Here is a 12,406-nt window from a genome sequence, read left to right as displayed (position 1 = left end):
AAGAAACTTAAGTCCTGCCAGCAAAAAGAATGATCTTGGAAGCAAATTCCTCTCCAGAGACTCCAGAATAAAATTCAGCCCGGCCGATGCCTTGATTTCAGCCTGTGATTCCCTGAGCAGAGAACCCAGACACACCGCACCAGATTTTTAACCTACAGAACTTCAAACTAATTAATAGGTGTTTTTTAAACCCCTAAATTCATGATAATTTGTTACGCAGCAATAGGACATTAATATCACGTGTTTCCCTTGAGGTGCACTGACCAAGTCTGTATTGAGTATTACAGATGCAGCCGAATCGTGGTTAGGTACCAGAAATACGATCAGCCTAAGCTAACATGGATGCAGATTACTGAGCGAGAGGAAACTAGCTATCACACTGGGCTCTCTAACAATAAAGAAATTGAGCTCAAAGTAATTCACAGTAGTAAATTATGGAATAAATCGAAAACCTGGCATTAATTTTTCCTCATTAAATGTCACTGAAAAAGGCTTTAGGTAGTTGAAAGCATCTGATCAAACAAGCTATCTATTCACGTAGCAGTTTACAAGTGAACAATATTTAAACCCATTTAAGAAGATTTCCAATTAACCCAAGGTCTGAAAGAGATCATCTGTTTTTCCCTCCTTGGGACGTAACTACACTCCAGCCTCTGTAAGTCTCGAAGGCATGAGGTCTTATAAGTTCACTAATAGGATGCTTTGGGGGATGTGACCACATCATTCCTGCTATTTCTACTTCTTCAAACCTTATTACAGATGTCAAGGAAATTTGAAGATTTTTCAAATGTCTGATCTCCCTGTCATGTTTTGAGAGATTGAATTTAAACACCTTTATTTCACCCTATATTTGCTCAAAAAAGCCCAGGATGACAGCCTCACAGAGGCAGAAGATGGAAAAGGGCATTGAAAGTTCTTTTAGACTTTGATGAGATGAGAGTGATTAAAAGGAGAAAGGAGAGGGAATGAGGTCACTTTCCCAAAGCTTTATGTGCTCTCTGATATAATGCTCTCCAAAGAGGCTGGTACAGTGAAGTCATTTTGGCTTTGGTGAAAGCCATGGATTTGAAGGAGCTTTCTGAATAGAGCTCTGTGGTAATACATCAATAAATCTGACCTATTATTGAGACTAGCATTTTTAATAACAGGCTTGGAGAGGGAAACAAAATTTACAGATTACATGGCTACTTTATTTCATAGGAAAGAAAAAACAATAAAAGCAATTATGCAAGCAATAATCCCTCTGATATAAATTACTTTGCAATGACTCATAGAAACCAGAATGTACCAGTCAGGGTCCAATCAGGATACAAAACCACGTTGTAATTTGAACGTGGAAAGTTTAACGTAGAGAATTAGTAACTCTAACATAAGATTGGAGTGCCAAGGGTGGGCTAGTAAGAAGTGCAGGGAACTCTAAAGAATATAGGAGTAACAGTCGGTCACACAGAGTGAAGTAAGTCAGAAAGAGAAAAACAAACACTGTATGCTGACACATATACGTGGAGTCTAAAAACAAAAAAAAGGTTCTGAAGAACCTAGGGGCAGGACAGGAATAAAGATGCAGACGTAGAGAATGGACCTGAGGACGTGGGGAGGGGGAAGGGTAAGCTGTGACAAAGTGAGAGAGTGGCATGGACATATATACACTACCAAATGTAAAATAGATAGCTAGTGGGAAGCAGCCGCATAGCACAGGGAGATCAGCTCGGTGCTTTGTGACCACCTAGAGGGGTGGGATAGGGAGGGTGGGAGGGAGACGCAAGAGGGAAGAGATATGGGGACATATGTATATGTATAGCTGATTCACTTTGTTATAAAGCAGAAACTAGCACACCAGTGTAAAGCAATTATACTCCAATAAAGATGGTAAAAAAATAAATAAATAAATAAAAGAATATAGGAGTAACAGGAAAAGGAGCCACTAGCCCTACGGCTGATAAACTGCATCTAAGGAAGAGCTCCTGCCTGCGAGACTTTTGGAGGACTTGACTCTGGCTCCTGTGGTGCTGCACCAGCAGAACTCGCTGTAAATCTACCCTTTAGGGTGCTGGGCAAAGCTCTTCACAGGAGGTGTCTCTCTGGAGCTCCTCTGCCTACAAAACTGCCCTGGTGGGGAGAATGGGGGAGGCGGTCCTGGGGCTGCTGCTGGGCCACACAGGGCAAGAGTCAGGCGCTGGAAAAACTGTGGTGCAAGAGCTGGGCGTTAGGAAAGCCACACACACACTGCTGAAGCCAAGCTGCCCATCCTGCACGAACCAGATGCTCAAGATGTCACCTACACTACAGGAGTCTGGCACTGAAGAAGTCACATGTGCTGTGGAAGCCTGAGGCTGGAGGGTCGCAGAAGCCAGCTGCTGGAGAAGCCACCACGCTGGAGAATCAGCTCGCACGGCAGGAGCCTAGAACCAGGAAGGAAGACCCGTCCTCCCGATGTCTCTCTAGTGCCCTCTACTGACAACACTTAACATCCTGCCAGCTGACGAAGGCAGAATGTTTACGTTAAGAACACACAGGTTGGTCAAGGAAGGTGAGACTGAAAGGTAACGAACTGCTAACTGGCAGAACACATCCTTTAATGCAACCCCTATACTTGAGATAGCGTTGTTTTTTTCATCTGTGAAGGAGTTCTCTCTGATGCTTGTACCCGACTGGCTGTTTGGGAATTTTACCCTCTGTTACCACCTCCAGCCATTTGAGAATGTTCACGTTTTTATCCTCAATACGTGTGATAACTTTTGTATTTATAACATGCTGGTGAATCTGCCCAACTCCTCACATTCTTATCTCTTAACACAGATATAACCCCACGCTCCAGGTTTGAAATTGTCTCTAAGTGATCACAGGTCAGGGTCCAGGGGACACCAGGGAGCTGCTTCTAGTTATCCTTTCCCAGTGGGTCATGGTGACCACAATTATTTTTCCCAGTGACGATGTGTGGCAAACTTCCCAGCTTGCCAACTGGGGAAGCTCACCTGAGCCTTGGTGTCCAGGGTCTTTGCTGGGGTTCAGTCTCATAGATGTGGCTGTCTTCCACCATGATACCACATGGTCCAAGGTCTCCAACATAAATCACATTGTTCACGTAGTGATGCTACGCTAGCACGTAGCACATCCGTCACGGTCCAAAGCCCCCAAGTAGCCAAGGACAGTCTCATCAGGCAGGACATTCCATGGGCTCGTAGGTTACCTCTGAGGAGTCTGGAAAGACCCAGAACTTTTCCTGAGATGTGCAAAGTGTGGCCAATCATGAGTTAACCCTTTACTGTTCATCATTTGACCTCAGTCCTTGCCTAGTTGCCCTCATTTATAAACTAAGGAAAGATGGACCAAGATAATCCCTAGCTCTAAAGGGTTACATGGATTTAATTTTTTAGTTAAGCAACACAGCAGTGCAGTAAGCTTTTTCTTTCTTTCTTTCTTTTTTTTTTTTTTTGCGGTACGCGGGCCTCTCACTGCTGTGGCCTCTCCCGTTGCGGAGCACAGGCTCTGGACGCGCAGGCTCAGCGGCCATGGCTCATGGGCCCAGCCGCTCAGCGGCATGTGGGATCTTCCCGGACTGGGGCACGAACCGGTGTCCCCTACATCGGCAGGCGGACTCTCAACCACAGCGCCACCAGGGAAGCCCCGAGTGCAGTAAGCTTTTAAAGACTATCCTCATTCAATAAATAGTTGAAGAAACACCAGTGTACAAAGCAAAGACACATTTTGGGGGGTATGTTTCTTACAATTAGGTAATAATTCTCTTTATCTTTGCATTCGGCTTATAAAGACCAGTGGTGTTTTTTTCAAAACACACTCCCTCCTGGCCTTTCCACCCTGCCTAAAATCCCCACCCAAATCTCTGGAAAATGAGTGCCCCTCAGGAGATTTTGAAGATTAGTTCAGGCTAATTGCTGCTGGATAAGTAGTGTCTAGCAGCTGTTTAAAATAAGAAGAGAAAGGGAGATAGGTTTATTTTGCAGCAAGAAGAATTTAGGTTCAATTTAAGGACAATTTGCTAACTAAGAAGAACATGAAAAACTAAAATAATTAGCAAGGTTTATGGGGTCTCCTCGTCTAGAAAAAAATCAGAAAGTGAATTCCTTTATTTTCTGGATAGTTCAAGTTTAGATCTGACCTTACAAAGATGCCAGGGCGGAGCGGGGGTGGGTTTTTGTAACACTCCTAAGCTCAGAAGCTACACCACATACAAGATAAACTCAGCAGATCAGGCTGCAAAAGCAGACTAGAATGTTTTAGTAGACAGAGCATATTGTTGGCATTTCCCATTTCAGTTTAAGCTGAGGTTGAAGGTGGATTAATTTTGGAGTATTGTATTGAGGTTATTTGGGATGAGAAATGCTAAAACAGAGGTACAGTATGTTTTGAGCTGGTATTTCAGCTCTCTGCAGGACCAAGCTTCTGTTCCAAGGAAGCCAAAATGAATTTGAAAGCCATGATTGCCATGCCTTCAGAGAAGGAGATTTTCTACTCAAAGAGCAAGGTCATCAGTACCTGGTTGAGTAGGTAAGTTTGATTCTGCACTGGGCAAGGCCAATTAACATCCACTATGTGCCCTCATCTTCCTGTTCACTGGTACCTCCTTCGCTGGTTTTATAGAGTGGCATCTTTATAGATGGTGTAGGAGGCCATCACAGGAAATCATTACTCTGGGAGTGGACTGGGGCAGCGTATCACTAAACATCATCCTGGAAAGTGAGAGGCAATGGCCAATTCACAGTTTGTGTAATTCTAGTACAATCCCATTATGTTAAGAGCTCATTTATTACGAAAATGAGAAAGAGAGAGAATGACGTGGAATCTAACCAGGGAAGAATTGCTTTTGGTCTAAGTAAAATTAGCATTAAATTCACTAAGATTAAAGTTCCGGATTCAAACAGATCGTCGAAGATGCATGGAGTAAGAAATGGTAAATATATTCTTAATATGAGCTAGTTGACTAATTTTGAGAAGTTGGCAACTGCTACAGACTGAATGTTTGTGTCCCCCAGCCCTCAATTCATATGTTGAAACCTATTCCTCAGTGCGATGGTATTTGGAGATGGGGCCTTTGGGGGAGGTGATTAGGCCATGAGGGGAAAGCCCTCATGAATGGGATTAGTGCCCTTGTAAAAGAGACCCCAGAGAGCTCCCTTACTCTTTCCACCATGTGAGGACACAGCAGGAAGACAGACATCTCTGAACCAGAAAGCAAGCTCTCAGCAGACACTAAATCTGCCAGTGCCTTCATCTTGGACTTCTTGACCTCCAGAACCATGAGAAGTAAATATTTGCTGTTTAAGTCACCAATATATGTTATTTCTGTTATAGCAGCCAGGAGGGACTAAAACAGCGCACCACCTAACAGGTCGAATGAAATAAATATTATGGTTTGAGGATCAGAAGAGTTTCCCAGGTGGTCCTTACCTTGTGCTCCCTTGAGTCCAATCAACAGCAGCATCAGCAGTGCCCCTGGAAGACTGTTAGGGAAACAAAATCAGGTTCCCATGGAGACCTACAGAATCAGATTCTGCATTTTCACAAGGTCCTTGGGGGATTCACATGCCCATTCAGGTCTGAGAAGCACTGCTTGCAAATCTGGCCAGCTGCCTGTTTTTATAAGTCAAGTAGTACGAGTCACGCTTTTTTGATTATGTCTTGTCCATGGCTGCTTTTGCAGGAAAATGGCAGAGATGAGTACTTGTGACAGAGACTGTATAGCCCACAAAGCCTAAAACATTTACTATCTGGCCCTTTACAGAAAAGATTTGCCGATCCCTATAAGTCCAGAATATTATTTCCCAGCTTGGTTGAGATAGGAAGGAAACTATCCTTTATTATCTGAGATAACATAGGGGCTTTTAGATTAGGTTTTTTTCTACCTTTCTTAGTTTTAATTTTCATAATACTGATTTTTGCAGATCAAGAGTAAACAATTTGTTCAAGATCCCATATCTAGTTAGTGGTGGAACCAGACCTCAAGTCAGGTCAGTCTGACTCCAAGGACCGTGACCTTTTCTCCCGCACCATGACTTGCCCCACAGGGAGTTGGCAGTCTCAACGTTCTGCTTATCTAGGGGTTATCTCGCCTTGGCAAACAGAGCTAATGTTTCCCAGACTCATGCTTGATAGACTTATTCCAAAAAGTCAAATTCCTAACCTATACTGAGAAATCTCTCTGCTCTGCAGACCAATAGATGGCAGATGTACTTGGGAAAACAGATTAAGGACAGAAGGAGACTTGGAGGGTTTCTGGAATCAGTGCTCAGTGGGCCACTGCTCAGATAGGCTCCTCTGGGCCTCTGCAGTGGCCAGGGCCTCACTTTCCCAGTTCCTGGAGATTAGAGCCTGTTCCACTTCTAACTTCCCTGTTTTCAAATTCCAATGATTTAGTTTAATGATATCAACTTTGTGTTTAAGGGTAGGTCCCCAACAGTTGTGAACAGAATCACTTATTCAGAGAACTAGGGGTAGATTAGTCAATTCTAGACCCTGCTTTCCAGAAACTGGCAGGGCAATGGGTTGAAAATAAGAAAGAGTGGTGTTTAAAATGGAAAACACCATCTTTGAAACTAGAGCCCGAGTCAGTCTGGATGACTAGAAGTGCATGCCTGGCTGTGAAAAGCTTTGACTTAATACTTTGGTCCAATTATCTTTCCTTCATGGTTGTTTGTTCTCTCTTTCTTTTTACTTAGCCTCATTAACCCAGGTAACCTAAATAAACTCACCTTTCAGGTCTAGAAGCACTACTCATTTTCCCTTTTCTTCTCTATCTTCTTTTACTTCTTTTAAGATTTCAAGATAAGTGGGAACAAAAGGATTAAAAGTAATTTGATAATTTTTGCATTATAGAGTAAATTATGCAAAAGTATTTTGACTATTTAGGTCACCTTATTTTCTAGATTAGAGTATAAGGTATTGAATACCTTAGACCATACAGTACACTTTTGAAAAGCTCCTGAAGTGCCCTGCTTATGTAGTGTCATGTATGTGCTTTCTTTTCCTTTTCCAAACCCTGAACTTTAAATAATAGCACTACCAATTGCAGTAGTCAATTTGGATTTTTCTTGTGTTGTTCTCTTGTCCTGAATGGAACTCTCAACTTCCTACCAAGACTACAAGGCCCTGAAAGCTAAATATTTTGCTAGTATTCTTGGAGCATCCCTCTTTAATACTTGCTGGGCCCCAAATAAAATTCAATACTTGATTCTTGGTTGAGAGGGCAGACACATGCGTGACTGTATTTCTGGCCCCTAACACAGTGCCCTTTATAGAATAAACACTGAAGAAACATTTGTTGTATAATCCCTTTGCAAAAATAATTTTTTTAATAATAAAAGTAAAAATAGTCCAACAAAAGCCAGAAATATCTGAAACTTCACTACAGGTACACTTCCCTATAGGTGGCCTTTGTAAAAAAAAAAAAAAAAAAAAAATGGCCTATAGAGCAGGACTTGTAAATCCCTGATTGGAGGTACACAGGTATTCATAGCTGTCCTTCCATTCATTCTCCAACCCACACTGGTCCTGTTGCTCTTTGGAGACCATGTCAGCTCAGATCTACCATCCCATCAGCATTTATGAATATGTATTGTTTGTTAGCCACCAGTATACAAAAAAAAAAAAAAAGAAAAGAAAGTTTTATTCCAAACAATGTTGACATTAACACGGGTTCATGACTTCTTCCAGACACCAAATGTTCTGGGCAGCCAGATGGTAACCTGATCCCAAGACTGGAAAAAAAATTGATGGGCTTTGATTTCCATGTACCTTTTTTGCCCCACAGTCAATAGAGGACTTTGCAGAAGACTTCACTGCAAAGAAAGGATCTGGAGAGGAGAAACAAAACAAAATGTCTTTCCAGCCTGACATCCCCAGGAGCAGCAGACCTACTCTTCTAAATATTTAGCAACCACTACAAATGAAAGTCAAGTCCTCATGTTTAGGATTGAGACATTTATGAAAGGACCATTTATTGCAAGGGCTTGAGTAGTGTGAGCTAAAGAGAGATATCCTCTACCTTTGGAAAGATCATTTATTTATTACATTCAGTGAGTATGTACTGAGGGCCTACAAATGAAAGTCAAGTCCTCATGTTTAGGATTGAGACATTTATGAAAGGACCATTTATTGCAAGGGCTTGAGTAGTGTGAGCTAAAGAGAGATATCCTCTACCTTTGGAAAGATCATTTATTTATTACATTCAGTGAGTATGTACTGAGGGCCTACTACACTGTCCTATAAGCTGGGGAATGAGTAGAGATAAAAGTAAACCCCAATTCCTGATCTCACAGAGCTTACATTTTAGTGGGAGAGAGACCACAAAGAATAAATAAAATGTAGAGTGTGTGAGAAGGTGCTAAGTGGTAAGAAGGGGCAGAAGGGAAGGGCTGGAATTTGACACAGGGTGTCAGAGAAGGTGTGCCTGAAAATGTGGATGCCCAGAGTCTACTGCCTAAGACCTCTGATTTAGGAATGGATAGGCACACAAATTTGACAATGGAGAAAGTCAGAACAATCAGGAGTAGAGGGCAGGGCGGTGCATCAGACATTGGCACAGTGTGCTGGTGACAGCCGGGGTGTTAGTCGAAGGAGCAAGTGTCTGTGTCGGGCAGGTGCTTAATTATGATGGTGCCAGAGAGGAAGAAAGATTGGAGGAGCTCCTTGGAGAAGAGAAGACTAATGCAATCTAACCACATTGGAGAGTTTCTCTGGAATAATAACTTTCTCAGGACAAACAGAGTGCCCTTTCCATGGACTACATTAGCTGAGACTTTAAAAGGCAGGAAAGCAAGCGCATACCAGGGGTACCCTGTGGTCCCTTACTCTCCCCGCCCCTCTCCAGACTTTGAGGAAACTAAGCGACTCCTCTTAGGCTAGAGGATAACGAATAATATAAACAACTTGTTATGTCAAGTGCTCTCAATTTTCCTTCTGCAAAGCCAAAAGGAGCCACAAATTTTCCCCCTTTTACTACAAAATGTCGACCTCCATTATCAGCTGGTACTAGCTGGGTGCCACTCCTGTTTCCTATTGCTGCGAGGCACATATGGCTGTGTGGCTCGGACCCCACAAATCATCCAGGAAGTTCATTTTTATTAGGAGCTTCTGCTTAATTAAGAGAGGCACCATGCTCCATCAATCAACTTCTGTTGCATTCGAGTCAACCCCCGTCACTCCACTACTAATAGTTCTGGTGCTTAAGGAAAAAGAAAAGATCTGGGGCATCCTGGCTCCAAAAGCCAAGGGGGTATGTCTGGCAGCTGCAGCACTGCTGTGGAAATTCCTTTAAAAATAAGACTGTGATTACAGAGGCAGGGAGTGGGGAATGCTTTGAGTGCCTTTACTCTTCAAAGATGTGAACTTTGATTCATTGGACCAGATGCCTGTTAGATAAACAGTGCTTTAACATGTTCATATTAAATATGCAATTGTAGTGAACTGGAGTGTTTCATTATGTAGAAAAAGTTCGTAATGTAAGATACGTAGAATCCCATGTGGCAGAGTAGATGGACAAGAATGGGATTGTTATATGTTTTTAACTCTTTTGCCCCCATTGAGATGCCTTATTCAAGATAAGGCTCTAAGTCAAAACTGCTCTTTTATAGCATCTTTTCCAAAAAACCTTCCAAGTACAGTCTATCCACATTATTCACCAATTCTGTATTTGTGAATTCACCTACTCACTAAAATTTATTTGTAACCCCATGATTTTGACTTGAGTATTGATTTCTACTCCTGACCATCTCACTCTGATTTGTAGACGTGCTCAGAGGGTGAAAAGTTTGGGTCGCTTGACTTGCACCTTCCCAGCTGAGGTAGAGCCGGGTGAAGCTCTGCCTTGGTTCATCTCTCATGCTGAGAGTTGACTGATGGACAGAAGACTAGAGGGAGTGGTGCAGTGGAAGAAATTCTGGCTCTGGGGCCAGTTGGCCAGGTTTGAATCCCAACCCTGGCACCTGTCAGTGGAGGGCTTCAAGCAAGACACTTTAATATATATATGTAATTATTTTCCCTAGGGGCAATGGTTCAATATTAGCTAATTCTCTGTCCATAATGACTTTATGGAATGTAACCACTATAAATAATTGACTGTAATAACTTCCATTGGTGAATGAGATATGCAAAAGTTTATAATGTTTACATAAAACACCATATTGAAAATATTAATTAAAATTAATTTTATGGAGCTTCCCTGGTGGCGCAGTGGTTGAGAGTCCGCCTGCCGATGCAGGCGACGCGGGTTCGTGCCCAGGTCCGGGAAGATTCCACATGCCGCGGAGCGGCTGGGCCCGTGAGCCATGGCCGCTGAGCCTGTGCGTCCAGAGCCTGTGCTCCGCAACGGGAGAGGCCGCAACAGTGAGAGGCCCACGTACAACAACAACAAAAAAAAATTGGCAAAAATATATGGTCTGACACTTCCCCATAGAAGACTCAGTGATGGCAAATAAGTATATGAAAGGATGCCCAACATCATTTGTCATTAGGTAAATGCAAATTAAAACCACATTGATATACCACTGTACACCTATTAGAAGTATTAAAACCATCAAAAATGACAATAGCAAATGCTGACAAGGATGCAGAGCAACAGGAACTCTCATTCATGGCTGGTGGGAATGCAAAATGGTACAGCCAGCAGCTCTTGGAGTCAGTTTAGCAGTTTCTTATATAATTATACATACACTTAACATATGACCCAACAATCCCATTCCCAAGTCAACTGAATTTGTTTTAAAGTAAGTACATTCACCCAAGTGAGTTGAAAATAGCCACGATATCTTTCAACAGGTGAATAAATGGCACTTCCATTAAATGGAATACTAGTCAGCAATGAAAAAAGATAAGGTGATTGATTTGTGCAACAACATGGACAAATCTTAAATGTATTTTGCTAAGTGAAAGAAGGCAGAACCAAATGCAAATTCCATTTATATGACATTGTAAAAAAGGGAAAATATAGGGATGGTTTCCAGGGACCAGGAGAAGAAGAAGGGTTAAATATAATACAGCCACACAGGGGAATTTTTAGGGTTATGGAACTCTTTTGTATAGTACTGTATTGGTGATATATCACTTTATGGATTTGTTTAAACCTGTAAAACTCTACGTAGCAAAGAGTAAGTCTTTCTGTGTGCAAATTAAAAAAAAAAAAAATCAACCAACATGTTGAGAATCCCAGTATGGACTGAAGGTTGTACCTAATTTTATTATAAGTGTATGGTACAATAAAAGGGGAGGAGGAGCCAATCTAAGTAACTCTGGGAAAATAGTGTCTTGACTGGAGACTGTAAAGCTAAAGAAAAAAAGCCTATGTACACACAAGGTACTCTGGTTGATAAGTTGTTTTTTTTTTCTCATAGGGGTATGGGTTATTAATTATGAAACTAATCTATATGTATAGGAGGGCTGAACAAATAAATAAATGAATTGGAGATGATGGAAGCCAACCTTCTCAATGTTAGAGAAACAAGTTACAAATAAACAGGTGGAGGAAAGACTAGAATAATGCCTGTGGTGTTGGCTTAGAGTTGGAAATATCAGTATGATTTATTTAGCAGTTATACAAATAGACAAATATAGAAATAGAGATCTGTGTTTATACATGGATTAATATGAATACATATATCCTAGCTCTATCTCTTGAGACTGCCTAGAAGCAATGATAGCTCAGTAGCAATGAGCACACCCAGTGTCCAGATCTTGGTTTCTAAACACCACTCTCAAACAAAAGGAGCCAGGTATCCTTGGAGAAATAGCTGATTCTAGGCTTGAGGAAAAAAAAAATTTGGACCATGTCAAAAGAACTTGAGTCAACCTGAAAGAGCTCCTAGGTGCCAAAACTAGAATGATTTGAGGAAAAAATCATCCAGTTCATGGTATTGGACTATAACCTAAGGGATATAATACTTACACCGGAGTGCATACTGATATTAATACGTAAATGGGGAAGAACAAACACATCTTCCTTATAGAAGCATCTGAAACAATATGGGTAGATATTCCCCCCTCTAGGAGATGAAGCTTAATCCCCCTTTCCGTTTCCCTGTGTTGGCTGGACTTAATAACTCACTTCCAAAGAATAGGGGGAAAAGGGGAAAAAGAAGTAACTTTACAGTGGAGAAAACTGGCAGGCACCACCTTAACCAAATAATCAAGATTAACATCACTTGTGATAATTATATGGATTGCATGCACTCCCTGTTATGATGTGTGCTTTACCTCACTGGTATGTTTCCCCAAGCCTTTAACCCCATTATAAAATAAAATTGAGGAATATTCTATAAAATTCCTGACTAGAACCCTTTAAAACTGTCAAGGTTATAAAGAAGAAAGAAAGACTAAGAAACTCTCAGACTGGAGGAGACAAAGGAGACATGACAAATGAATGCACTACTGTGGTATCCTGAACTGGAACAGAAGA

Source organism: Phocoena phocoena, chromosome 1, assembly GCF_963924675.1.
Source record: "Phocoena phocoena chromosome 1, mPhoPho1.1, whole genome shotgun sequence".
Taxonomy (NCBI): Eukaryota; Metazoa; Chordata; class Mammalia; order Artiodactyla; family Phocoenidae; genus Phocoena; species Phocoena phocoena.
The sequence above is the reverse complement of the archived record's forward strand: the minus strand, read 5'-3'. Positions refer to the sequence as shown.